Below are 27,297 nucleotides of genomic sequence, written 5' to 3'. Positions count from 1 at the left end.
ATTTCCGAGTCTGCAGTGCTGCCACGTTTTAGACAACAAGCCAGCCAGCATTTATTGGGCATTTACTGTAAGCCTGGCACCTTCTGGGCACTTTACACGCGTCACCTCATCGGACCCACCCAGCAAGGTTCGAGAGAGAGAAATACCATTATCCATTTTACAGATGTGGAAGGGGAAGTTGGAGGACTTACAGGATTTGCCCCAAATCCCACCATCCGTGGCATTAGTGTGGAGTCGGGCTGGAATTCAGGCTTTTCCAACTCTGAATTCCAGCTCCTTCCTATCGAACTCCCCATTCTTCCCCACCTTCCCCGTGGACGTCCACACAAGGCTTCTTCTCTCAGACCCACGCAGGTCCACCCTGCCCCAACCCTCCCCTGGAAACATCCTTTAGCTTTTTTCCAGATCCTTCCCTCTGACCTCTGCAAACTCATATCCCCAAAGGGCACAGGTTCCCTCTGTTCAGAACTGAGTTAACAATAAAACGCAGTAGCTCAAAGCATTCTGGTTAAGATCAGACACACTCAGTTTAGCATTCTGCTTTGGCTTCAGCAAATGCCCCACTCCCGTTTCCCATGGGTAACAATGGAGCAACTACCCACGGGGTGGGTGTGCAAGTTAAATGAAATAAAACAGAACGTGCTCCCGACTCGTGTGCACAGGAGCTGCAGCGCTGCAGCAAGGGTATGTTGCGACAAAGGTGATAAGGGGAGGAGGACATGGGAGGGGGGTGTCCCGCCACCGACGTGACTTGAACCTCCCAGCAAGAGGAGAGGGTTTGCTCAAGGACACACAGACCAGAGAGCCCCAGACCTCAGCCTGCCGGTGTCTTTCTCACTCCACGCTAGCACTTCCTGGGGAAGCACCTGCAGGAGTGGGGAGGGGGTGGGCAGAGAGGCTGGGGAGACTGAAAGCTCCCCTTCAGGAAGCTAAGAAGCTCAGCTCATCAACACCCAGGCAGTGGGCAAGCACCTATAATCTGGCTGATTCAGAGTCCCTGAGACATAATTGGCCCACTGCCCCCTCAGGGCCTTGAATCTCCCCACCCTTTAATGGTGACAGGGAAATCTTTTCTGAAGTGCATGAATTCCAAGGCATGACGTGCTTAAAAGACATAGACTTTTTAAAAAAAGTCTTGGACTTTCCTGGCGGTCCAGAGGTTAACGCTCTGTACTTCCACTGCAGGGGGGGATAGGTTCCATCCCTGGTAGGGGAACTAAGATCCTGCATGCCACGCAGTATGGCTAAAAATTTAAGGAATAATTTAAATAAAATAAATTTTTAAAAAGGTCCTGTGTCTTCAAACCTCACCTTCTCCAACTATCCTCCCTGCCTCCCTCTAAGATCCTCCCTTGACCCCTAGAGCTGAAAATAACACCTTCCTAACCCTGGGCCACCCGTCTGCCTCCTCCACCCATGGACCTGGCTTTCTTTTTCCTTCAGAGCACACATTGCTAATGGATGTTATATATCTATTGTTTGGCTTACTGTGCCTCCCCTCTGCCCTCACTAGAATACCAGCTCACCAGGCAGAGGCCTGAGTCTGTCCTCCTCTGCACTAATCCCAGGGCCTACTGTCATTTCTGGCACGAGAACAGGCTCGCTAAATAGTGGTTCAACAAACGAATGAAGGAATGATTCTTTATACAATTTCAGAAAAATATAAAAATTGGTATGTCAGAGCTGTAGGTGACATTTTCAAATATGACCCTGCATTCAGATGAAGGTTGATTCAGACCATTAAAACATATGCTCCAGGACTTCCTCGGTGGTCCAGTGGTTAGGAATCCACCTGCAATGCAGTGTTTGATCCCTGGTCTGGGAAGATTCCACATGCCAGGGGGCAACTAGAGATTAGCCCCCACTTGCCACAACTAGAGAAGCCAAGAATGAATAAATTAAATTTTTAAATAAAAAATTTTTTTAAATATGCTTCAAGTTAAAAGCATTATCCTTTGCTTGATTATAACAGCCAAAACTTAGAAACAACTCAGGTGTCCATCAACAGGAGGATGGATCAGCAAGCTGTGGTATATTCGTGCGATGGAATACAGCTCAGCAGTAAACCAGAATGAAGGACGAAACATGGATAAATCTCAGAATATCATGTTGAAAGAAGAAAGCCAGACACATAAGAGTGTCTGATGCATGGTTCTATCCATGTGACATTCTAGAACAAATAACACTAATTTAGGATGTTAAAAGAAGCACAGCAATGTTTGCCTCTGGGGGTGACTGACAGCAAGGATTGACTGAGAAGGAGCACGAGGGAATTTCTCAGGTAATGGATCCACTCTATATCTTAATGGAGGGTGGGCTATGGTCATCAAATGCCACTTAAGATTTGTACTTTTTCATGTATGTACAATGTTTAACTTAGAAAGATATAAGCAAATGTGCATGCATGCATGCTAAGTCACTTCAGTTGTGCCTGACTCTTTGTGACCCTATAGACTGTAGCCCACCAGGCTCCTCTGTCCATGGGATTCTCCAGGCAAGAACACTGGAGTGGGTTGCCAGGCCCTCTTCCAGTGGATCTTTCCAACCCAGGGATCGAACTCGTGTCTCTTACGAATATTGAACTGTAATTAATAATACATAGGCTGAGGTATTTAAGAGTGAATCTTTGCAACTTACTTGTAAATGCATCCCAAAAGTGAGATGAGCACTTTCTCTTCCAGGAAGTTGGAACCGACATATTTATCCATTTCTCCTGCTCTCAACGACTAAATACCCTGAATATCATATACAAAACAAACATTAAGAGGATTCTAGAAAGTAGAGAAAAGACAGTCTAATAGGAACCTTGAGACCAGTGGAACAGAGAGGTGAGATCTCTGGTTTCTTTTTGTCTTGTGTATCCTAGACATCGCACTGAAGAAGCTGGGAACTCAAATTCTGAAAGAGAGCAGACACAGGAGAAGTCCCCACAAAATACTGCTCTCTCTAGCCAAAGAGCCTGGGAAAGGGCAGCCCACTAAGAAATAAAAGTTTTAGGCAATAACTGTTCCAGTTTTGCCAAGCATCAAAGAAACTACATCATCAGGATTCTCTGGTGGCTCAGATGGTAAAGAATCTGCCTGCAATGCAGGAGACCCAAGTTCAGTCAGCAAAGGCCATGGGGAGCTCAGTTGTCCATCCACTCTCAGACCAGGCTGAAACCAGGTGCCCCAAACCACCCTACCTGCCACCCATCCCCGGGTGGTATCTGAGAAGGCTGAGCAGGGAGCCAGAACTTTCATCCCTACCCAGTGGTAGCAAGCTCCTCCCCAGGGTCAGTGGAGACCTCATTGTGAGCCTAGACTTTCATCCCCACACACAGCAACAAGGAGCTCCTTCCTGCCCAGTGAGGGTGGTATCTGGGAGGCCCACTGGTGAGTCAGGACCCTCTTTACCTCTCAGGGGCAACAAGGCCATGTGGAGCATAGCAACGAAGCACTCTGACACCTCCCCATGGGGGCGCTATCAGTGGAGGCTGAGCACGAGGCAGGGCGCTGAGCTTCACTCCCACGTAGCAGTAAGGAGACCCCTTCCTCTGGTGTCAACAGAGGCCAAGTGAGAGGCCTGGACCTCCACCCCCACAGGCAGTAATGCGGCAGCTCACTGCCACCCCCACCCTCCTGCACCTTTGCCTGCAGTGTCAGAGGGAGCCAGTGAAAACAGATGGAAATAAGATACAGAATCTCTAAACGGAACACCCCAAATGTCAAGTTTGCAGCAGAAAATTGCTCATCATACCAAGAACCAGGGTCATCTCAAACTGAATGAAGAAAGCAACTGATAAATGCTCACAGACGGTAAAGAATCTGCCTGTAATGCAGAAGACCCAGGGTCAGGAAGATCCCTGGGTCAGGAAGATCCCTGGGTCAGGAAGATCCCCTGGGTCAGGAAGATCCCTGGGTCAGGAAGATCCCTGGGTCAGGAAGATCGCCTGGGTCAGGAAGATCCCTGTGTCAGGAAGATCCCTGGGTCAGGAAGATCCCTGGGTCAGGAAGATCCCCTGGGTCAGGAAGATCGCCTGGGTCAGGAAGATCCCTGGGTCAGGAAGATCCCTGGGTCAGGAAGATCGCCTGGGTCAGGAAGATCCCTGGGTCAGGAAGATCCCTGGGTCAGGAAGATCCCCTGGGTCAGGAAGATCGCCTGGGTCAGGAAGATCCCTGGGTCAGGAAGATCCCTGGGTCAGGAAGATCCCCTGGGTCAGGAAGATCGCCTGGGTCAGGAAGATCCCTGGGTCAGGAAGATCCCTGGGTCAGGAAGATCGCCTGGGTCAGGAAGATCCCTGGGTCAGGAAGATCCCTGGGTCAGGAAGATCCCCTGGGTCAGGAAGATCGCCTGGGTCAGGAAGATCCCTGGGTCAGGAAGATCCCTGGGTCAGGAAGATCCCTGGGTCAGGAAGATCCCCTGGGTCAGGAAGAATCCCTGGGTCAGGAAGATCCCCTGGAGAAGGGAATGGCACCCCACTCCAGTATTCTTGTCTGGAGTATCCCATGGACAGAGGAGCCTGGCGGGCTACAGTCCGTGGCATCGTAAAGAGTTAGACACGACTGAGTGACTAAGCACAACACACACACACACACACACACACACACACACATATATAAAGCACATATATATAAAGTGAAAGTGAAAGTGAAGTCGCTCAGTCATGTCCACCTCTTAGCGACCCCACGGACTGTGGCCCACCAGGCTCCTCCGTCCATGGGATTTTCCAGGCAAGAGTGCTGGAGTGGGCTGCCATTGCCTTCTCTGATATATGTAAAGCATATATACATATAGAACATATACGTACATATAAAACAGAGAAGTGACACTACCTACAGCAGAAAAGATTTGAATGACAGCACATTTTCATTAGAAACCAGTGAGGCCAGAGTACTTTCCAGTGCTGAAAGAAAGAACTGCTCCAATATATGTAGAAAAGAACTGTTAGCATGAACTCCTGTATTCAGTTGAAAGGTCTTTTCCAGTGAAGGATCCTTCCCTAGAAGGAAATGAAAGGGAAATTAAGACAATTCCAAAAAGTGAAGAATACTTGTCACTAGCAGATATACCATGTAAGAGGGGCTAAAAGAAGTTTCCTGGACAAAAAAAAAGAAACAATAGAAGAAAGACTTCTGGAACACCAATAACGAAGAAATAACACAATAAGCAAAAATATTGGTAATACTGGTAAATACAATGGACTTTCCTTTCTTTCTTCATTTTTCTAAATTATGTTGACAGTTGAGGCAAAAAAGTGTAACACTGCTAATGAGAATCACAATATATATAGAAGAAATATTTAAGACAGTTATAAACAGGAAGGGAAAAGAGATATATTAAGAGGTAAATCTTCTAGATTTGACTCAAAGTTGCTAAATGATGACACTAGAAATTTATGGTCTCAATATACGCAAGAAGTCACTTGATATAATCCAGTTAATATTCCTGATAAAAACTCTCAGCAAATTAAGAATAGATGGGAACTTTCTCTATCTGATAAGGGGCTTCTACTAAAAACTAATAGCTAATAACATCATTATTAATGGTGAAAGATGGAATATTTTCCTCCTAAGATGAGAAACTTTCACAAATTCTATTCCACATTGTACTAAAGATTTGATCCAGTGCAACATGGCAAGAAATAAAAATGAAAAAGTTCTAGATTGGAACTAGAGAAGTAAAGCCATCCTCATTTGCAGATGACATGCTGAAACTCCAATACTTTGGCCACCTGATGCGAAGAGCTGACTCATTTGAAAAGACCCTGATGCTGGGAAAGATTGAGGGCAGGAAGAGAAGGGAACGACAGAGGATGAGATGGTTGGATGGCATCACCGACTCAATGGACATGGGTTTGGGTGGACTCCTGGAGTTGGTGATGGACAGGGAGGCCTGGCATGGTGCGGTTCATGGGGTTGCAAAGAGTCGGACATGACTGAGCGACTGAACTGAACTAAACTGAACTGAGAATCTATGTAAAAAATCCTATAGAAACAAAAAGTTACTAGAATGTAAAAGGTGACTTTAGTGAAGATATGGGGTAAGAGATTAATGAATAAAAAATGTATATTTTCAGTGAACAACTGAAAATTGAGATTTTAAAAATAGCTCTTACAATAGTATCAAAAAGCATAAAATACTTTGGGCAGATCTGGCAAAAGATGGACAATAGCTATACATTGAAAATTATAAAACACTGCCAAGAGAAATTTAAAAGAACCCAAATAAATAGATACTGTGCTCATAGGTTGGAGAAAGCAGTGGCAACCCACTCCAGTACTCTTGCCTGGAAAATCCCATGGACGGAGGAGCCTGGTGGGCTACAGTCCATGGGGTAGCTAAGAGTCGGACACAGCTGAGAGACTTCACTCTTCACTTTCATTCATTGGAGAAGGAAATAGCAACCCACTCCAGAGTTCTTGCCTGGAGAATCCCAGGGACGGGGGAGCCTGGTGGGCTGCCGTCTATGGGGTGGCACAGAGTCGGATACGAGTGACGTGACTTAGCAGCAGCAGCAGTGCTCATAGGTTAGAAAATTCAGTATTTTAAATGAGGTTTTTTTTTTTTTTTTAATTGAATGAAAGTCTTTAAATTCTGTGTGTGTATGTGCTCAGTCACTTGGTCGTGTCCAGCTCTTTGCAACCCCACTGACTGCAGCCCATCAGGCGCCTCTGTCTGTGGAATATTCCAGGCAAGAAGACTGGAGTGGGCTACTGTTATCTACTTCAGGGAATCTAAAATCACAAAGAGATCTCACTATTCATGTATTAGGATGACTAGAACAAAAAGCCTGACCACAGTAAACATTAATGAGGACATGGAGCAACTGGAATTCTCACCCTTGGCTGATGAGTTTTACAAACGATGAGGCAATTGTCAACCAAATCTTTTCAAACCGTGTTCAAGGAATCCATTCAAGTAACTGTCTTAATTTCTTCCCTGCCTCTTCTCAGGGCCATGATAGAGCCAGTTTCCCAGGGTCACACAAGGCCACCTCCAGCAGCAGAAAACTTCTCACCTTAAAGCAATCTGGAGTGGATCTAGGAACAGTCTTTCCAAAGATCTGTGCTTTCTTGGAGGCACCAGACTATGAAGTTAGCATGTTGCTGTTGTCTAGTTGCTCAGTGGTGCTCGACTCTGTGACCCCATGGGCTGTAGCCCACCAGGCTCCTCTATCCATGGAATTTTCCGGGCAAGCATACTTGCATGGGTTGCCATTCCTTCTCCGGGGAATCCTTCCCACCCAGGGACTGACCTTCGTCTTCTGGGTTGGCAGGCTGTTCTTCACCGGTGAGCCACCAGGGAAGTCTATGAAGTTAGTATGGTGTCTTCAACTGCCCTGCCCTCTTTAGTTTTGCTTGTCTTTGGACTGAGGTGACTTTGAAGGTGGCTCAGTGCCCAGCCCAACTGAAGGGAGGAAGGCAGACTACATCATGACTCAGCAAACTTTTCTGAATGCTTTTTTGAGGATTGAACACAACTCTGCGACTATGTCAGGGCCTGAGCTGTGCCTTCCGTCTGTGTCTCTGCCTATGGTGAGAGGAAGCGATCAGGCTGAGGCCAGGAAGGGCCTGCTATAGCTGATAAAGCCCATGCCCCTTGTCAGGAACCTGTGGTTTTTGTCTTTGAAGCAACAAGACTAGGAGGAGGTACTTTTCTTCCCAAACAGTGCTTTGTATATCGCTGCGGGGACAACTCATTTGCACACACCAGGACGCTGAGACCCTGAGCACCAGGGCTGTGTGCTTCATTTCAGACCAATTGGACATGGCTTTCTCCCTTACACGATGGGACTGGAAAGTTACGTGCCCTCCTCTTGCTCTGTGGATGCGCGGAAGAGCTAGCCTCCAGGCTGGGGTGGAGAGGGGCCGGCTGCAGCCCCGCCCCTAGCCTCGCGTCCTGTCCAAGTGTGCCAGACCCCGCGGAGATGCCAGTGCCGCCTAACCGTGACCTTGATTGTGGGGAGGGAGGCTGGGCGTCTTGTCCTGCACGCTGGAGCCCGAGCCTCTGATGAAGCCTGGCTTCTAGCTTCATTTTGCTGTCTTTTACTTTTCCTAAAATAATTCCGGGGAGTTTCTATCCCTTTGAAAGGACCAGTGAAAACTCTCCAGAGCTAAAATCAATCAAGGTGAAAAGGCAGTGTTTTTTTCCTTTTTGGACTTGGGTTGGTGCCTAAGAGAGCTATCAATCAAGAAGCCCCCTGGGCCCCAGGTGAATCTGCAGAGCCGGGTATTTTTAGAGAGCAGGCTTTCTGAGATTCCAGCTGGTGGACCCCGAGCCGGCTCCTGTCGCTCTCAGAACGCAGGTGGCTTAGCACAATATGATGCAACCTAGCACCGGCTCCACTGATGCCACTCCGGAATTGTAGCCTGAGAAGCTAGGAACTCACAGAAAGCCAGCTCTCATTCCTCGTCAGTTTCACTTTTTTTTTAATTGATGGATTCAGATGCTCTTTGGTGGGGGTAGGATTTTATCAAAGATTTATAAATGGAGCAATCCACTAGTAAAAATAAAAAGCATCACATCATCTCACTGGATGGCAGGATATTGTGTTTTTCTTCAGTAACGATCCATAATTTGAGCCATTGGCTCAGATATGCCTCAGGAAGTACACGGTTTTTCTATGGGGCATCTCCGGAAGCATTTGCTGGGTTGTGCCTGGATCAGAAGCCTGGGGAAGCTGGTCCTGGCTGCAGGGAACCTTTCCCCTCCAGGCAGGCACTCTCTGCGCCCTCATCATGGGGGTCCCACTTGCTGTGGGCTTTGCGTTCTGTTTTGTCCTCCTAGTCCAGCACAGGGCTCAGAACATGGAGGACCGCACCCGCACGCACTGGGGGCTCCAAGCTCTTCATTTTTAAAGTCAGACGAGAATGCTTGTCTTACCAGCTCCAGAGTCTCCCTGTAGGATCCAGTCCGTCCAGGAGCAAGATGCTGGAGGCTGTACGGCTCAGTCACATCCTATCCCCTCCTGCTTCGCCTCACTTTGCCCATCTGTGAAATAAAGGGAACAACTTTATGAGCAATGTTAGAGTCATCCTTACAAAATACTAACCTTTGCAAATTCTGGAATGTGGGTACTTAGGCCTTTGTTTTATTATTCTCTGCATTTTTCAGTCTTCTGCCCCAGTAAAAGAGAAGGAAAGAAAAAGATTGTAAAGACTTATAGAAACTCCGGTCTCTTGCAGGTGGACTTTCTCTGGTTCAAGATGCAGTGAGTGTTAGCTGCTCAGTCATGTCTGACTCTTTGTTACCCCGCGGATTGTAGCCCGCCAGACTCCTCTGTCAATGGGTCATGACAGAGGTCACTGTCCCAAGCAGCAATGCTGCAGTGGATAACCATACCTTTCTCCAGGGGAATCTTTCTGACCCAGGGACTGAACGCAGGTCTCCTGCATTGCAGGCAGATTCTTTACCATCTGAACCACTAGGGAGACACAGGACAATGCCCAGCAAATCCAGTGCCAGGAGGGATGAACAGTTATCAGCGACCATGCATCTTGTTTCTGCTCCTTCCACTGTTTTAGGAATTTACTATTAATAAGACCCAGCGGTAGGTTCCATCCCTGTTCCTGTCCTCATCTGTTTAAGGCAGCTGTGTGCTCACCAGGCTCTTTGATCTAGGATAGACGTATTCTCGTTGAAGGCAGGTGAATCCAGGATGATGTCATTCATGGCGTTCTGATTGAATATCATCCAAACCTACCCACCTCAACAAAATCGACTTGTACTAAGCTAAAGCACACACACGCACGAAGGACAGCTTCTCTCTGTAGCTATTAAAAATGTGCCTTGTCTAACACAATCCCAGACTTTCTTGGGCTTCACAAACACACACGGTTCAAGAAAACCCGTATGGACATTTCTACTCCCGTAACTTAAAAAACAGCCAAGCTAAATTAAGTAACAACAACAACACAAAGCTGTTTCCCACACAGTTTGCCGTGCTCTCACCACCAAGTTTTCAGCCTGAAACAATTTCATGCTTGAGTTATTAACTTATGAAAATAGGCACAAAAGGGGGAAAATGTGAACAGATCCTCAACTATATTATTAGTCATTGCTACAGATGACTGCGTTCCAGCACAAAGGCGTAGCTCAGCTTTGAACAAAATGTAGCTCACTAATGGGTTATGCCTCGTGTACGTTTTTGTAATCATTATGTGTCCATTCTCTGTAATTTACCCTGGTCTCCATTAGGACTATGTGCATGGAGGAGGCCTGCACTCAAGCACACGTGCACACACACTTTTAAGCCCCCTTTCATTTGTGGCTGAAAGGAAAGGTCACGGAGCTGTCATTCATTTTAGGGAAATACCACTGTATTGATAAAGATAATATTTGGAAACGGGAGTGATGGATGAATGTGTGTGTGGATTCTGAAAATCCTGGTGGATGAGGGGGTAGCAACGTGAATAACGGAAAGGAATCTGGAAGCAGGCTGGAGAAGACGGAGGCAGAGTGGGACAGTGCCCAGGCCCATCTTGGGGTCTCTATTCCAGAGGGAAGAGACGGGCATCTTTCTCACTTGGCTAAGTGTGCTCAGGTCTCCTGGTTGAGTGGTGAGATTCCAGGCAAGAGCCCCACTTTGGGGATGTTCGTTTCTGGCAGTGGCTCGGGGTGTTGCCCTGAACACGTTTGAGTCCAATGAGTAACGAGGCTGAGTTTTGAGCCTGTTGATTCTCGCTTCTGTAAAGTCCAGAACTGGTCCTAGAAATCAAAGCTTGTGAATACTAACTTCTGAAAACAACAGCAAAAACAGCCAGCAAGAGAATCTGCTTGGGAAAGAAATACAGAAGGGATATGAGAAACTTGGAGAAGATCAAGCTTTCCAAAGACAAGTGTGAATTCCCAGAACCATCTCCTAAATGGATCAGAGGCTGGGAACCTGGTAGCAGAGAGACGCCCCACAATTCTCCACCAGCAAGAGAAGCCCTTGGCATCCCCTCATCATAGAACTGGCCAGGAGAGGAACCCAAGTGGCAACCCAAGTGGCTCTTTTAACCTCTTTGAAATGTTAATGAACGGTTTGATTTTGTTCTTTCCTCCCCTTTAAGACAAATGTGGTGTTACTTTGCCAGGAATGTAAAGTCACATCCCAAGTCAAGTGCTCATCTTTCTGCTCAGCTGAGTCCAAGCCCTGCCAGAGGGTCTCCTCCAGTCAGATGAGAGAAATGCCAGTCTTGCCAATGACCACCCTCCCATGGCTCTGCCAGGGGCCTCCAAGCCTCACGCTGCTCTTAGAGCCCAGAACATACCACCCCCAGCTCCTGTGAAAAACAGACATGCTCCCAGTGTCCTGCTAGGGACCGAGCAAACTCAGGCACATCCAGTGTGTTGGATGCTATGCCCTGCAGAAGGGAGCAGGCTGGAGAGAAATCAGGAGGAAAAGCCCCCTGAAAGATCTGGAATCTTTAGCGGATGAAGCCCCACTATGCCCCACCCTTTGCGCCTGCGACACAACGGGGCTCAACGGTTCCACAAGCAGCAGAACTGGGGCTGCAAGCAGGTGGCACGGAGCCCCGAGGCTCGCCTGTTATCCTGCCACCCGCTCAGGCCCTCCTTCCCCTCCTTCCAACGCAGGGCAAATTCAGTGGCAGGAGCGCCTGCAGACAGGAGGTGCTGGGGGCTCTGTGGCTTGTTCAGAGGCCACTAGAAGGAGCCCGGCAGTGTCTCACAGCCAGTGCCAGCCGCAAGGAAACTGGCCGGAGGGGCAGAACTCTGCACCCCAGAGGCATGGGCTGAGAGGCCCACAGTGCCCCACAGGGACACTCCTCGAGGGGGCTCAGCCTATGACAGGGACCTTGGAGGCTGGATGAACTCTGTCCCATGAGCAGTAGGAAGTGGGAGAGGAACCTTCTGGAAAACAGAAATTCAAAACCGGGGAAACAATCCACTTTATCCCATTTCACCTTAGTTATCATCTCCGTGGCCCACAAGACAAAGCCCTGCTTTTTGCTATGGTTCAGCTGTTCACTCATGTCTGACTCTGGGAGCTCATGGACGCAAAGGCTTCCCTGTCCTTCACCATCTCCCATAGTTTGCTCAAACTCATGTCCATTGAGTCGGTGATGCCATCCAACCTTCCCCTGCCCTCAATCTTTCCCAGCATCAGGGTCTTTTCCAATGAGTCGGGTCTTCACATCAGGTGGCCAAAGCATTGGAGCTTCAGCTTCAACAGTTTTTCCAATGAATACTCAGCATTGATTTCCTTTAGGATTGATTGGTTTGATCTCTTTGCTGTCCAAGGGACTCTCAAGAATCTTCTCCAGCACCACAGTTCAAAAGTGTCAATTCTTCGGCACTCAGCTTTCTTTATGGTCCGACTCTCACATCTGTACATGACTACTGGAAAAACCATAGCTTTAACTAGACGGACCTTTGCCTGCAAAGTAATATCTCTGCTTTTTAATGTGCTGTTTAGTTTTGTCACAGCTTTTTTTTTTATAGTATGAAAAGGCAAAGTCCTGCTAAGTGTGCCTTATCTCACAGAATCCTCTCGCCATCCCTAAGATGAGTATCGTGATTAGATCCTCCCTCCCCCAGCTTTATTTTTAACATCTGAATCATTTTCAGTGTACATTCAAAGGTGAATACATAAATATTGTTATGCGACAGGTCTGCAGAACTTTTTCATCTCACAAAACTGAAACTCTGTGCCTATTAAACAGTCATTTCCCCCTCCCACCTCCCAGCCCATGGCAGCCACCACTCCCTTTTCTGTTTCTGTGAATTTGCCTACTCTAAGTGGGATCATACAGGATTTGTCTTCTCTGTGACTGGCTTAGTTCACTTAGCGTGATGTCCTTGAGGTCCATCTATGTTGTGGCATGCGTCTGAGTTCCCTTTCAAGGGCTGAATGATTTTCCATTTTATGAATGGACCACATTTGATTGTCCATTCATCTGTCAATGGATGCTTGGGGTGCTTTCACCTTTTGGCTGTTGTGAATACGGCTGCTGTGAACATGAGTGTGAAACAGCCTCTTTGCGATCTTGCTTCCAATGCATGCGGGCTCAGTCGTGTCCGACTCTCTGCAACCCCATGGACTGTAGCCTGCCAGACTCCTCTGTCCATGGGATTTTCAGGCAAGAATACTGGACTGGTCCAATAAAAAATAAATAAATTAAAAAAAAAAAAGGATACTGGACTGGGCTGCTATTCATCCTCCAGGGGTTCTTGCCCACCTAACGATCACACTCACGTCTTCTGCGTCTCCTACATTGGCGGGTGGATTCTTTACCACTGAGCCACCTGGGAAGCTCTTGCTTTCCATGTTTTTGTCCATGTACCCAGAAGAGGAATTGCTAGATCACATGGTTGTCCTATTTTTAATTTGGGGGGGACCCTCCATACCATTTTCTACAAGCAGCTGTACCATCTTACATTTCCACCAGCAGTGTTTAGGGGTTCAATTTCTCCACATCGTTGCCAATACTTATTTTCTTTTTTTTTTTTTTTTAATTTTAATACTAACCCTCCTCTTGGGTATGAGGTGATATCCCCTTATAGTTTTGATTTGCATTTCCCTAATTCTCAGTGGGGCTTCCCTGGTGGCTCAGTGGTAAAGAAGCCGCCTGCCACACAGGAGATTCGAGTTCAGTCCCTGGGTCTGGAAGATGCCCAGGAAAAGGAAATGGTAATCCAGCCCTGTTTTCTTCCCTGGGAAATCCCATGGACAGAGAAGCCTGGTGAGCTGCAGTCCGTGGGGTCACAAAGAGTCAAAGATATGACTTAGCAACTGAGTATGAGCACGAATTCTCAGTGATACTGTCTTTTCATGTTGCCCATTTGCTTGTCTTCTTTGGAGAAATAGCTATTCAAGTCCTTTGCCCAATTAAAAATCAGATGATTTGGTTTTGGTTGCTATTGAGTTAGAGGAGGTTTTTACATTCCCCTCTCCCTCTTCTTTTTTTCCCCCCTGCTTTAAAAACTTACAGGGTCAAAGAAGCGGATAACTTACTCCAGCCTTTGGACAGAGGCTACTTGATTCCGCAGCAGCTGGGAAAGTCTGGCCCACCTTCACATGGGCGGCATCCAGAAGAGTTAAGAGCCCATCCTGCCAGCCACAGAGGCTCGGGGCAGACACCGCCCATCACATCAGTGCACACCCAGTACTCACAGCCCCATGTGCCAAAGAGCTGTTGGAAAACCGATAGCAAAGCACTGGTTGCTGAGATTTAGAAGCATGTAATTTACATCTTAACAAAGGTCCCACTTTCCTAAGTCTTCCTCTCTCAAGGAAGGGCTGAAGGAAAAACACTGCTCGTGGAAAAATACATTTAAATGGATCAGTGCTGAGCAACCTTCTGCACATCTGTTCGTAACCGGTTTCAGATGAAACTACTGAAAATATACACAGATCTGTTTATGTGGAACCAGTTAAATATGATAAGATTTCAACTGAGAGGGTAACTATGGATTCAGTGGTGGGAAAACAAAAAGCACCTCCCCACCCCCCAGCACTTGGTCTCCACACATGTTCCTGCTATTTTACCGCAGATGTTGTTGAGGGAATAGGATTTGCTGCGAATTAAAAAGATCTAAATTATTTGAGATTAGTTACAAACAAACTCAAGATGGTCCCAGCAGCCTCTCTGCAGTATGTAATTCTTGCCTCACCACCAATCTGGGCTGAGGGAGTCCTTTGTCATCACAGAGGAGCCTACAGCTGGGAAATCACTTGTTTCTGAATAATTCTGTCTTCACTCCTCCAACAAGACATTCAAGAGGAAGCCAGCAGGGAGGCTGCTGGCACACAGAGCACCCAATTGTCTTTCCTCCCTAAAAATACACTGGTGGCCCCTAAAGACATGCAGCAGAGGGGAGGGAGCTTTAACTGACACCCTATGAGGGCCTGGGCTTCCCAGGTGGCACAAGTGGTAAAGAACCCACCTGCCAAGGCAGCAGACACAAGAGATGTGGGTTTGGTCCCTGGGTCGGGAAGATGCCCTGGAGGAGGAAATGGCAACCCACTCCGGTACTCTTGCCTGGAAAATTCCATGGACACGAGGGCGTGGCAGGCTACGGTCCATGGAGTTACAAAGAGTCAAACATGACTGAGCGAGTGAACATATACCACATAGCTGTGAGGTCCCACTGTCATCCCATTATAGAGATGGGAAGACTGAGGATGATTTGCCCAGGACCACCCTAGCCAGAGGGAGTGAGGTGTTCCAAAGAAGAAAGGTTGTTCCTCCTGCCTAAATATTCCTTGGGGTGAGGCCACAATTCAGAGAACTATAGGGCTCAGCAGCTAAGAGGTGAGGGGCCCTGGGCGGCTAATAAGTGGCTTAAGTGGACGGATACAGACATTGTGAGCCCAGATCGTAGGGTTTTTTGTTTGTTTGATCTTTTGGCTGTGATGTGCAACATGTAGGATCTTAGTTCGCTGACCGGGATTGAACCCACATCCCTTGATCCCCGCTGGATCACCAGGGAAGCCCCCAGATCCTTTGGTTTTTGGAAAGAACCAGAAGTCATTAGGGCTTCCCAGGCGGCGCTAGTGGTAAAGAACCACCTGCCAGTGTGGGAGACTTAGGAGATGGGAGCTATATCCCTGGGTGGGGAAGATCCCTGAAAGTAGGAAATGGCAGCCCACTCCAGCATTGGTGTCTGGAGAGTCCCATGGACAGAGGAGCCTGGTGGGCTACGGGTCATAGAGTCACAGAGCTGGGCACGACTGAAGTGCTTCGAATGCAGAAGTCACTAGATTTCTACATGTTGGCTCAGGAACTGAAAACAAACCCAAAAAACCAGGCCCGACTGTGATCTGCAACCCTCGCTGTGGGTTTTTGGGGCTTTCGGCAGAGGCTGCCTTGGCTTGGCTTGCTCACCAGGGGGGACTCCAGGGGTCTGTCTCTGGTGCAGAAGGCCCTGGTCATGGGCAATGTGCCCCAGTCCAGCCCCCTGGTCCCCGACTCTCTTCTAAAGCCTTTTCCTGCTTCTTCACTGGAGTTCTCATCTCAATTCCAGCACACTGAACGTATGTTCATTTATCAACATTCATCTAATAATTTCTCTCTTAAAAAGTGACATCAGTCTATAAAATGCACCACAGGGAACCCAAGAAGAGCAGTCACATGTATTCAGAAACACTCAGTCCAAATTGACATCTGACAACATCCCCCACCCCCGGCTTCTCCCAGGGGCTTGGTAAGCTTCTCATTCCTGCTGGACCGCATGCTGCGAAAAGGCACCTCTTTCTGTTCCTTGAAAAATCTTCTTTTTTTTTTTTTTTAATAAGCAGGTCATTGGAAAACAATTGTGAATGGCAGCTTCATTACATGAGGATTTTTAGAACAAAGAGAATATTGCTCACGCTCTATGACCTGCTTGATGATACTGAATTTTAATTTAAAAAAATGTTCACGTGTTAAATTGACAAGGAAGGTTTGACACTAGGGCTATAAAATAAATCAGGGACGTAAAATATGGCTGACAGATGGCTTCGACGAACTAGTCAATGTTACTTCACGTTTGTCTTCTGTCTCTTTTTTCATTTGAAGTTTTTGGTTTTGAGCTAGAAGGCACAGAGATGGGGAAGCTGGTAAAACCAGCAGGGGGTAAGAGAAAGGGAACCTTATTTGCCCTGTTTGCAGGCATGCATGCTTAGTCGTGCCCAACTCTTTGCGACCCTATGGACTCTAGCCCGTCAAGCTGCTCTGTTCATGGGATTCTCCAGGCAAGAATACTGGGGTGGGTTGCCATTTCCTCCTCCAGGAGATCTTCCCGACCCAGGGATTCAACCTGTGTTTCCCGTGTCTCCTGCATTGCTGGAGGATTCTTTTACCCGGGGAGCCACTGGGGAAGCCTCTATGAGGGCCTCAAATACCACCTTGTGCAAAGGATCAGCTGTTGTCTCAGAGAGTCTCCTCCAGGTGGCCACTGTCCCAGGCCACCCTAGAGGAGCCCTTTGAAAGGGCCAGTTTTTCTGAGCAACGAATATGGGACTGCTTCCAGGTGACTGGTGGGTCTCAGGAGCCTGATAACTGGGAATGAATTATTTTGAAGCAATAGGGTCAGGAAGATCCCCTGGAGAAGTAAATGGCAACCCACTCCAGAGTTCTTGCCCAGCAAATCCCACGTGCAGAGGAGCCTGGCAGGGCTATGGTCCATGGGGTCACAAAAAATTGGACACAACTTAGCAACTAAACAAAAACAATAGATCAAATGGTGTGTGGGCAGGAGCAGGATGGTCAAGCCAGCCCAAGCTTCACTCGTTATAAGAGAGTTGTCTTCTGAGATGATGCAATATTTGAATAGGAAAATCCAAGTGCAGAAAGCACGTCAGTGTGCTGGGTTTAAGAAAGGCCATCTAATGCAGGTGGAGGTGGTCCGCTTCCCCTCTGGATAGACCTTGAGGACATAATGTGTCAGTTCATGTCCTAAAGCTCCATGAATGAGGAGCTATATCACCCTAATTGCAGAGCCTCAGTTCTGGCCAAGGGGCCAAGGTGGAAGAATCATGTCCATCACAACCTGTGCAAGAAGGAAGCAAGTGACTGGATTCTTGGGAGCCTGTCTCACCCTGGGACAAAGGAACAGACTACAGGCTTCTGGGGAAGGCCTGCATCTTGGGGATGGAGGTGCCAGCCTCACAGTGTGGGAGCCTGAATGCCTGCTTCCTGCCTGAGAGAACAGATGTGCAAGAGGGGGTTTTAGAGTTAACCACAACTAGAACAGGGCCTCAGCCCTTGCTGGAAAGAGACAGGCATTTACTGAGTCCAGGGTCCACACCAGGGACACAGACGGCAGGTGCAAAGGCCCTGAGGCTGGACTGGCCTGAGTAGAGGGGGTGAGCCACAGCCAAGACCTAGGGGAGCTGCTGGCCATGCACAGGGAGGAGTCAGAATTCTGTTCTCAGGGCAACTGGAAGCCACTCTTGGGTTCTAAGAAGGAGAAGGGTACAGCTCAGAGTCTTTCCCAAAGATCAAGCTGGTTTGTGTGGAGAAAGAGTCCAGTGGGGCGAGAGCCTGGACCAGGGGGCCAAGTGGGTGATGTCACAGGAGAACAAGGGCTGCATGTCACAGGGAGAACCAGCAAGACCATGGTGGGGAGCTGGGCGAGAAGGGTGGGGGAATGGTCCATGACAAGGCATCTAACCCCCGGTTTCCTCCATGGGAAAATGGACGCAATAATTCCCACCTCTCAGAGGGGCTGTGGAGATCAGAAATGCAGGTGGCGCCCCAGCCCAGAACATGTGCCCAAGAGCTGAGAGTGTCACTGTGTCCCCAACGCCTCCTTGTCCCCATGGGCACGGGCAGCAAACGCTGCCTTCAGTGGTGCCCCTTCTGACCCCTTGTTCCCAGTAAAGTGGAAATTCGTGGCTGGGTCAGCATCGGAGACAGGACGGGTCTGGGCCGCTCCTTCTGAGAAATCACGTGCAGCTCCGAAAGCAAAACAGTGATGCAATGAACTTCCAGGTTCTTAAAAACATTCTGATGGTTACGAAAAGTTGACAGGGCGCTGACGGGGACTGGCCCAACAATCACCATCACGAAGCTCTCCGTGCCTGTTGCTGTTGTTCAGTCGCTAAGTCTTGTTCCCCTCTTTGCAACCCCATGAACAGCAGCACGCCAGGCTTCCCTCTCTTTCACCATCTCCCAGAGTTTGCTCAAACTCATGTCCATCAAGTCAGTGATGCTATCTAACCATCTCATCCTCTGTTATCTCCATCTCTTCTTGCCCTCAATCCTTCTCAGCATCAGGGACTTTTCTAAATGAGTTGGCTCCTTGCATCAGGTAGCCTAAGTATTGGAGCTTCAGCTTCAGCACTAGTCCTGCCAACAGGGTCGATTTCCTTTAGCGTTGACTGGTTTGACCTCCATGATGTCCAAGGGACTCTCAGGAGTCTTAGGGTGGCAATACTGCCCAGAGTACAACCGAGGGGCTGGGCCCAGGATGGTCCACTCCCTGCCACGATGTCCCCAGCCTTCACACCTGGAGTAGCAGAAGTGGGCATTGGGGAAAGCCGAGGAATTCTCACAATCAGGTCGAACACCCCCTTCTGAGCTCTGAGTTCTCAGCCAGCCTTGCACACAGCCCTCCACAATATCCTCATGGTCCTCACGAGAGGGAGATGCTTGTGAAGTTTATTCACAAGAGAAACTGGGCCTTTCCCTGCAGGGTCTCCTGACAAGCTGGGAGGGCTCCCTGGAGGAGGAAGTAGGTGGCAGGGCTGTGGGAAGGATGGGAAGGGCGGGTGATGGGGCAGGGTTCCCAGCTCAGCATGAATCCTGGAGAAGGGCACATGATCGGTTTTCTCTGAGCCAGCACATTTTCCATTCTAAATTTAGCCCAGGATGACCCAAGACATCTTCTCCTTGCAAGGAGACCTACGGTTCTGTATTCTGCAGCACTTCTGTGAGGGCTGGAAGAAATAAACAGAGAGACAGGCTCTTCATTCCTGTGCCCTGGTCCTACAGGGCCTTGGGGCCTTAGGAATGGCGTCTGCCCCCCTTGAGTGCGGCCCTGGGTGAGGCGCTATCTCTGCCCACCACTCTTTAGGCAATGCCAAACAGTCTGCCAGCCTGGTATCTCCCTCCAGCAAAGCAAAGCAAAGCAAGGCTCCTATGCACCCAGAAAAGGCCATCCATCCATCATCCCAGGCTGCGATGCGTGGCCCTTTCTACCATCCTCAGGCCAGTGCACCTTGGGCATCTTACACGTGAGGCCCAGCCTGATGGGTTTTCACCAGACAGCAGATTCCCACCTTTCCTCAGAATCCTGCTAGAGCATCCGGCTTCTCCATCACAGTTCTGGAAGGTGCAGGCTTTTCTGCAAAGGGGGTAACCGCCACAGGCCTGGGGCACACAGTGGTGACTCTTGGCTCCAATACCCTTGGCTGCTTGTTTATTTATAATCGAGGGGACTTTTTTTCTGTATCTGAGTGGGGCTCTGCTAATTGCTGCACAAGCACTTCTGGGGAAGTTCAAGTTTCCAGAGGCCTGCTGTTAACCCTGACAGCGCCAGGGCTTCCCAGACAGGGCACCCTGAAGGCATCTGTAAACCTGCTCTATAGGAGGCACAAAGCACAGTGGTCTCTGAAGGGCTAGGGGTTGAGACACGAAAACAGTCGTGGCAGGTTATATACAGCAAAGAGTGAGCAGTGCAGGCAAGGGAAAAGGAAGATGGATAGGGAAAAACCAAGGACACAGGGACACGCTCCCCTCTCCCCCTGATAACCCTCCCCCTGATAACCCTCCCCCTTGCCCCCTCCCCCTGCAACAACCCGACAGACAGACACAGATGCGGCAGACTTAAATCTGGCACACCGTGTCCACAGCAACGTAAGAAAACATATCGAGTTACTTGCAGCCCCACTCAGATCGGGGCCTGGGCCTCCCGTGCGCAAAGCTCTGTGGAGGAGAACAGGCCTCCTCCGCGCGTTGTCAGACCCACACCCCTAAGCTGTGCTCGCCTCACCCTGATGGAGTTTGCCGGCCCGGCCCCCAGCCAGCAGGTTAATTCCCTGCCCGGCAGGTGGAGACAGGTAAAACAAAGCAAAACGGTATTGCAGGCCGCAGGAACCCTTTCTTTAAAACCTGATCCACCTCCAGGGAGAAAACACGCAAGAACTTGATTCTGGACGGTCCTCTGTTTTCTTAGGGCTGCTGGGAGAGGCCTGGTGGCCAGGGTAAATAAGGCAACGGGCTTCAGGCAAAGACCACTTCCTATCCTCTGTTTCCAGCCCAGAGTCAGCTGTCAATCTTGCAGGATGGAGGCGATTTGGGGGGAAAAGCCTGGTGGAGAGAGAGGGGGACCCCAAGGGAGAAACCTTAGCCACAGATTGCTCACCTGGGCAGAGCGCAGCCCCAGAGTCTGTGCTGCTCAGAGCTCAGTGCCCAGGGAGAGCAGGCTGGGGCTCCTGAAATGCAACCCAGGGGGGTTTCAGCCTCTGCTTTGAGCAGCTGGACAGGCAGGCAGGCTGCCAATGGGGACTGGCTGAGCCTCTGCTGTGTGTGAAGCAGGGCCAGGGAAGGCCAGGTATGTCTTAGTCATCAGTCAGTGTCCCTGCCAGCCGGCACAGGGTATGCCCCGAGGAGATGAGACAGCCAGCTGGCACAGAGCATCCACAGTCAGTATGCTCCCTGGGTCGCCGGGTGTGGGGTCTTCTCAAAGCCGGTCCATCTAGTTTTCCTATTTGGGCTTGGCCTGACGCTAGGTCTTCCCTGCTGGCTCAGACAGTAAAAAATCTGCCTGCAATGTGGGAGACCTGGGTTCAAACCCTGGGTCGGGAAGATCCCCTGGAGAAGAAAATGGCAACCCACTCTAGTATTCTTGCCTGGGAAATCCCATGAACAGAGGAGCCTGGCAGGCTGTATAGTCCATGGGGTCTCAAAGTGTCAAGACACGACTGTGCGATCAACACTTTGAGCCCAGGTGGGCAGGGCAGGGCGTAGCATCGCCCCCGTTTCACAGGGGGAAGTTGAGGCACAGCGGGGCTGCGTGAGCCAGCATCACAAACCCTGCTCTGCCTGCTCTCCTCTGGGTGGGCCTGAGAGCCCTGCCCCGGTCCCGGCCCCCAGCAGGGGCGCTGATGTCAGCTCACAACGGACTCTGCCGGGGACCTGAGCTCAGCTTATGTCTGGCCCAGGGGAAGGGGGAAGCAGAGAGCATCCAGAACTGCTTCAAACACCGAGGGGCCCGCCCACCACATCCCTTTCCCTGCCTGTGACTTGATGGGCCCTCCAACTTGGTTCCCTGTGCAGAAAGGATGCTGTGATGGGTTGATTTGTTGTTCAGTCACATGTTTGACTGTTTGCAACACTATGGGCTGTAACCCGCCAGGCTCTTCTGTCCATGGGATTTCCCAGGCAAGAGTATTGGAGTGGGTTGCCATTTCCTTCTCCAGTGACTGAACTCTTCTCAACCCAGGGTCTGAACTCACATCTCCAGCATTGACAGATGGATTCTTTACCATCGAGCCACCAGGGAAACTTTATGTCCCCCTAAATTCACATTTTAAAGGCCTAACCCCCGGAAACTCAGAATGTGATCTTATTTGGAAAGAGGGTCATGGCCAATGTAATTAGTTAAGGTGGGGTCCTACTGAATTAGGTTGGGCTCCTAAGCCAATGTAACTGATGTCCTTATAAAAATTAAAAGGGGAAATCTGGGCACAGAGATGTGCACACAACGAGAACATCATGGACCTTCCCTGGTGGTCCAGTGGCTTACATGCCACACTCCCAGTGCAGGGGGCCCAGGAACGAGATCCCATAGTTCAGTTCAGTTCAGTTCAGTCGCTCAGTCGTGACCCCATGAACTGTAGCAAGGCAAGCATAGCTCAGGAGTTCTCAGCTCAGACTTCCTTCTTGGAATCCTTATGCTGCCTTGTTCTCAACAGAAATTATATTGTTTATTTCTCCCATAAGGTTTCCAAAGCAATGAAAGCATCCGCTTCCCCTTCTGGGCACAGGTGGGACTCTCTGGAAACCATGGTGTAGAACAATCCCTCTTATTTAAACAACTTACAGACCTGGCCTCTTGCGAATTTTCCAGTTATCCCAATTTGTTTCCAGGAGGAGACCTGAAAACGCCTTCACACGATGGACATTATGAAGGATGCTTCTAGTGTTAGCATACCCAGGTGAGGAACTAGGTCCCAGTGAGTATCAATAAGGCTTCCCCGGGGGCTCAGTGCTAAATAATGCACCTGCCAAGCAGGAGACTCGGGTTTGATTCCTGGGCCAGGAAGATCCCTTGGAGGAGGAAATGGCAACTCAGCCAGTATTCCTGCCTGGAAAATTCCATGGGCAGAGAAGCATGGCAGGGCTATAGTCCGTTGGGCCATGAAGAGCTGGACTCCACTGAGCACACATGCATGAATGCAATTTGGATCACACAGAGAGGAGGATGAAGTGTAGCCAATTTTCCATTTGTTCAGAAACAAATGACCCTGTAGGCTTCTGAGAATGGGAAGATTCTTTAGAAAATACTCAGCCCATTTCTTTGATAAGAGGTCATGGGACTCATCCAGGATGGCACAGCTGGTTCTGCGGCAGAAGGGAGCGTGGAAGCCTGGTGTCCTGGTTTGAAGGCAGGCTGTCTATCACATGGAGAAGGATGTCATCTGTAGAACTGGTATGGATGAGGGGGGTCATGCATACCCTGTTCTGGAAGGTTCCCTCTATGGGCTCCTGGACATTTCAGTTTAACCTTTACATGCCTCCAAGAAAGGCCAGGCACCTTCATTCCATCTTCTCCAAAGCTGTGAGAACCCCACCCCAGTACAGCCAGCCACACAGACTCTGTTCCCAGCTGCAGAGAGGCCAGTCCCTGCTCCCTGTCGCAACTCCATAGATACAATCGAGGGTTGGGGGGTGGATCACGCATTTGCGGCATCCTGCAGATCCTCAAGGAAGGTCTGTTTCCAACCACTGAGCAAGCAAAAAGCAAAACAGACCTGTCGGCTCAGCCACATGCCTTATTGTTGTCAGTCTGAGCACGTGTTTTACATCAAGAGAAGGGCTGTGGTCAGGGTAGAGGGAGCCGAAGGGAGATTCAAAGGTTCTTCAGCTCTCAAAGATCTCAACCTCTTCAAAGTTTCAACCCTCAGAGCACTTGCAGGGTTTCATTCCACTCAGCAGACGCGTTTCTGCCCACACGTTCAGGTGCCACGGGCGTGTGTGGAGAATGGCTGCTGTCCAGAAGGACAGCTGGAGGAAACCGGATGGCTGCCTCTCTGCAGATACCTTCCCAAGAGGATGGGACTTCTTTGGGATTTCATTAACTCCTTGAGGGCTTCCCAGATGGTGCAGTGGTAAAGAATCTGCCTGCAGGGTAGGAGATGTGGGTTTGATCCCTGGGTTGGGAAGATCCCCTGGAGGAGGAAATGGCCGCCCACTCCAGTATTCTTGCCTGGAGAATCCCATGGACAGAGGAGCCTGACAGGCTCTATGGGGTCACAAAGAGTTGGACATGACCGAGTGCCTAACACTTCATTCAGATTTCCTTAGTTTTGTCTCCATCTTCTCTTCTCGGATTCCATCTAGGACATCATATTGCATGAAGTGGTCCTGTCTTCCTAACCCTCTCTTCGCTGAGACATTGTCTCAGACTGTCCTTGCGTTTGGCCTGGACATTTTGCAGGAGCCCTGCTCAGGTATTTTGCAGAGTGTTCCTCAATCGGGATTCGCCTGGCGTTCTCTCACGATTAGGCTGGGATTATGGATTTCTGCGAGGAAAACCCAGAAGTCAAGCGCCCTTCTCATCACATTACAGCAAGGGTACATGCATTCAAGACGCCTTAGTACTCTTGATGTTGACCTGGATCTTCTGGCCAAGGTAGTGTGTGTTGAGTTTCTCTGAAGCTTATCTTATTTCCTTGGCTCCTCTGGGCCTTCGTTGTGGCACCCAGGATCTTTGTTGGAGCTCATGGGCTCTCTAGCTATGGCATGTGGGCTCAGTAGCTGCGGAGCATGGGCTTTGTTGCTCTGTGCACATGGAATCTTAGTTCCCCGACCAGGGATCGAACCTGCGTCCCCTGCATTGCAAGGTGGATTCTTTACCGCTGGGCCACCTAAGAAGTCCTTCAGGTTCTTTTCCTCCCTTTCCACACTGCACTCTTGAAAGGAAGTTTCTGTGTACAGGAATTCTGCTCCACCTCCGTGGGGCAGAGCATCTGCGTTAATTATCTGATATCCCACTGTGTGGGAGATTTACCTGTTCTCCATCTGTTTATTCATATTGTCAGTATGAACTTTTCCATATTTATTTTATATTGGATTATTTATAATCCAAGACTATTTTATTGCTCACGTTGTTTCCGCTTTGACCAATGGGAGCTCTTTCTCACAGTGGCTGTGCTCCTTGGACGCGCTTCCATCATTGCCTGTTGCTGTCTGCTTTGCTGAGCCCTTACTCTCTGACCCCAGAAGATGCTTCAGGCTCATCCTGCCCATCCTAGAAACAGCCATTTCTCCAAGAAGTCCTAGTCCCTTTTACTGGAGAAATGTCGTAAAGCCTAAGTCCTGGGCACGAGGTGTGCTCACTTGCTACAGGGATGGCATTTCTTTCAGGACTTCTTAGCTGACAGAGCAAGTAAATCTGCGAATTGGGACTTGCCTGGTGGCTCAAGGGCTAAGACTCCATGATCCCAATGCAGGGGGCCCAAGTTCAATCCCAGGTCAGGGAACGAGACTCCACATGCCACAACTAAAGATTCCGCATGCCACAACTGAGACTCAGCACAGTAAAATACATAAAAATAAAAGATTCAGAAAACGTAAACTTGGGTATTTATACTAACCCATATCTATAAGTGGGTTTCCCTAGTGGCTCAGACGGTAAAGAATCTGCCTGCAATGCAGAAGATGAGGGTTAGATCCCTGGATCGGGAAGATCCCCTGGAGAAGGGAATGGCTACCCACTCCAGTATTCTTGCCTGGAGAGTCCCACCGACAGAGGAGCAGGCTATAGTCCATAGGATCACAAAGAGTCAGGCATGACTGAGCAACTAACAGTTTCACTTTTATATCTATAAATAGGTTGTATGCGTCCATCTGTATCAATATCAAGCTAAACATGAGTCCCTGTGGAGGTCTACATTGCTAATCCACCTCTCCATGGATCATTTCAGCCTCTCCCCTGGCCTGTCTGAACCCTCCCACTCCAGTGATGAGAAACTTGGCTCCCAGGATCTGCCATCCGTGTGTCTAACCCTTCAGCTTCAGATTTCATGACTCAGGGCTTCATTTCCCATACTCCGACAGGTAACAACTTTCTTATTATCTCAGGATTCCATTACAGGGACACATCACTGTTCATCTGTTTACTTGTTGCTCTATTTGGGGATTGTTTCTAGTCTTGAGTTATTAAAAGCAAAGCTGCTAGGGCTTCCCTGGCAGTCCAGTCAAGTTTAGGACTTGGCCTTCCAATGCAGGGGGTGCAGGTTCATCCCCTGGATAGGGAGCTCAGATCCCACACGCTTCTGGGCCCAAGAACCAAAACATAAAACAAACAACATTGACTCTACAGAAATGGAAACAGTGAAGACTTTAAAAATGGTCCGCATCAAAAATTAGATATTTTTAAAAAGTAAAGCCGGGTAGACATGTGCTTTCATTTCTCTTGGGCAAATACTAAGAGTAGAGTGGCTGGGTCACAGGGCAACTGTATGCTTATTTTTCTAGGAAACTGCCCATCTGGTTTCCACAGTGGATGTGCTATGCTGCATGCCCACTGGCAGTGTGTAAGGCGCCAGCTCCTCCACATTTCCATCAGAATTTTCAATTTCAGACATTCTAATGGGTGTGGAGTGTTGTCTTGTATCGTAGCCTACACTTTATTTCCTAATTCCCAACGATATTGTGCTTGTTTGGCCTTCATACATCTTCTTTGATGCACTGTATGTTCAATTCTTTTTCGCACTTATAAAATTAGGTTGTTCTCTTATTACTGATTTTGAATTCGTTTTTAAATATTCTGGATACAAATCTGTTGTTAGATATGTGACTTGCAACTATGTTCTATTGTGTGGCTTATCTCTTTGTCTTCTTAACGATGTCTCTCACAGAGTAGAAGTCCTTAAATTTTATGAGGTCCAATGAATCCAACTTTTCATATGTCATCCTTTTGTCAGATATCTAAAATCTTTTTGCCTAACCCAGAATTTCAGTTTCAGTTTCAGAGGCTCTCTGACTTTCTCTTCTGCCTAGAATTTTCTTCTGTACTTTCTTGTAGAAGTTATACAGTTGTAGGTTGTTTTTTTTTTTAATTTATTTTAAGTGGAGGATAATTACTTTACTATATTGGATGGTTTTTGCCATACGTCAACATGGATTAGCCATGGGTATACATGTGTCATCCCATCCTGAACCCCTGTCCCACCTCCCTCCCCACCCTGTCCCTCTGGGTTGTGCCAGAGCCTCGGCTTTGGGTGCCCTGCTTCATGCATCGAACTTGCACTGGTCGTCTATTTTACATAGGGTAATGCACACGTTTCAGTGCTTCTCTCAAATCATCCCACCCAGCTGTGGGTTTTAAAAGTCAACCTATGATTCATTTTGAGGTAACTTTTGTATACGGTGCGAGATATTCATCAAAGTTCAACCTTTCATGCATGTGGATATTCGATTGTTCCAGCTTCACTTGTTTAAAGAGTATCTTTTTTCTACTGAACTGCCTTTGCATCCTAGTTGAAAATCAATTGATCTACTTCTAAAACACAGATTCTGTTCTGTTGATTCATCTGCATGTCAATACCACATTGTTTCATTCTTATAACTTTACAATAAGATCTAAAATCAGATAGTGTTACGCCTCCAAATTTGTTCTTCTTTTCCAAAAATCCTTTAGCTATCCCAGGTCTAT

General features: G+C 48.6%; 1 long non-coding RNA gene across 1 annotated transcript in view; it reads right to left on the bottom strand.

Annotated features, from left to right (window-relative positions):
- Positions 1-8,881: 8,881 nt before the first annotated feature.
- The window catches only part of LOC128056867 (uncharacterized), a 129,338-nt gene continuing 110,922 nt past the window's right edge, over positions 8,882-27,297 (bottom strand). The window contains exon 3 of the long non-coding RNA XR_008200181.1: positions 8,882-8,973. This is a non-coding gene — a long non-coding RNA (uncharacterized LOC128056867). The remainder of the gene's footprint in view (positions 8,974-27,297) is intronic.

The sequence above is a fragment of the Budorcas taxicolor genome, chromosome 11, assembly GCF_023091745.1.
Source record: "Budorcas taxicolor isolate Tak-1 chromosome 11, Takin1.1, whole genome shotgun sequence".
Lineage (NCBI taxonomy): Eukaryota > Metazoa > Chordata > Mammalia > Artiodactyla > Bovidae > Budorcas > Budorcas taxicolor.
The sequence above is the reverse complement of the archived record's forward strand: the minus strand, read 5'-3'. Positions and strand labels throughout refer to the sequence as shown.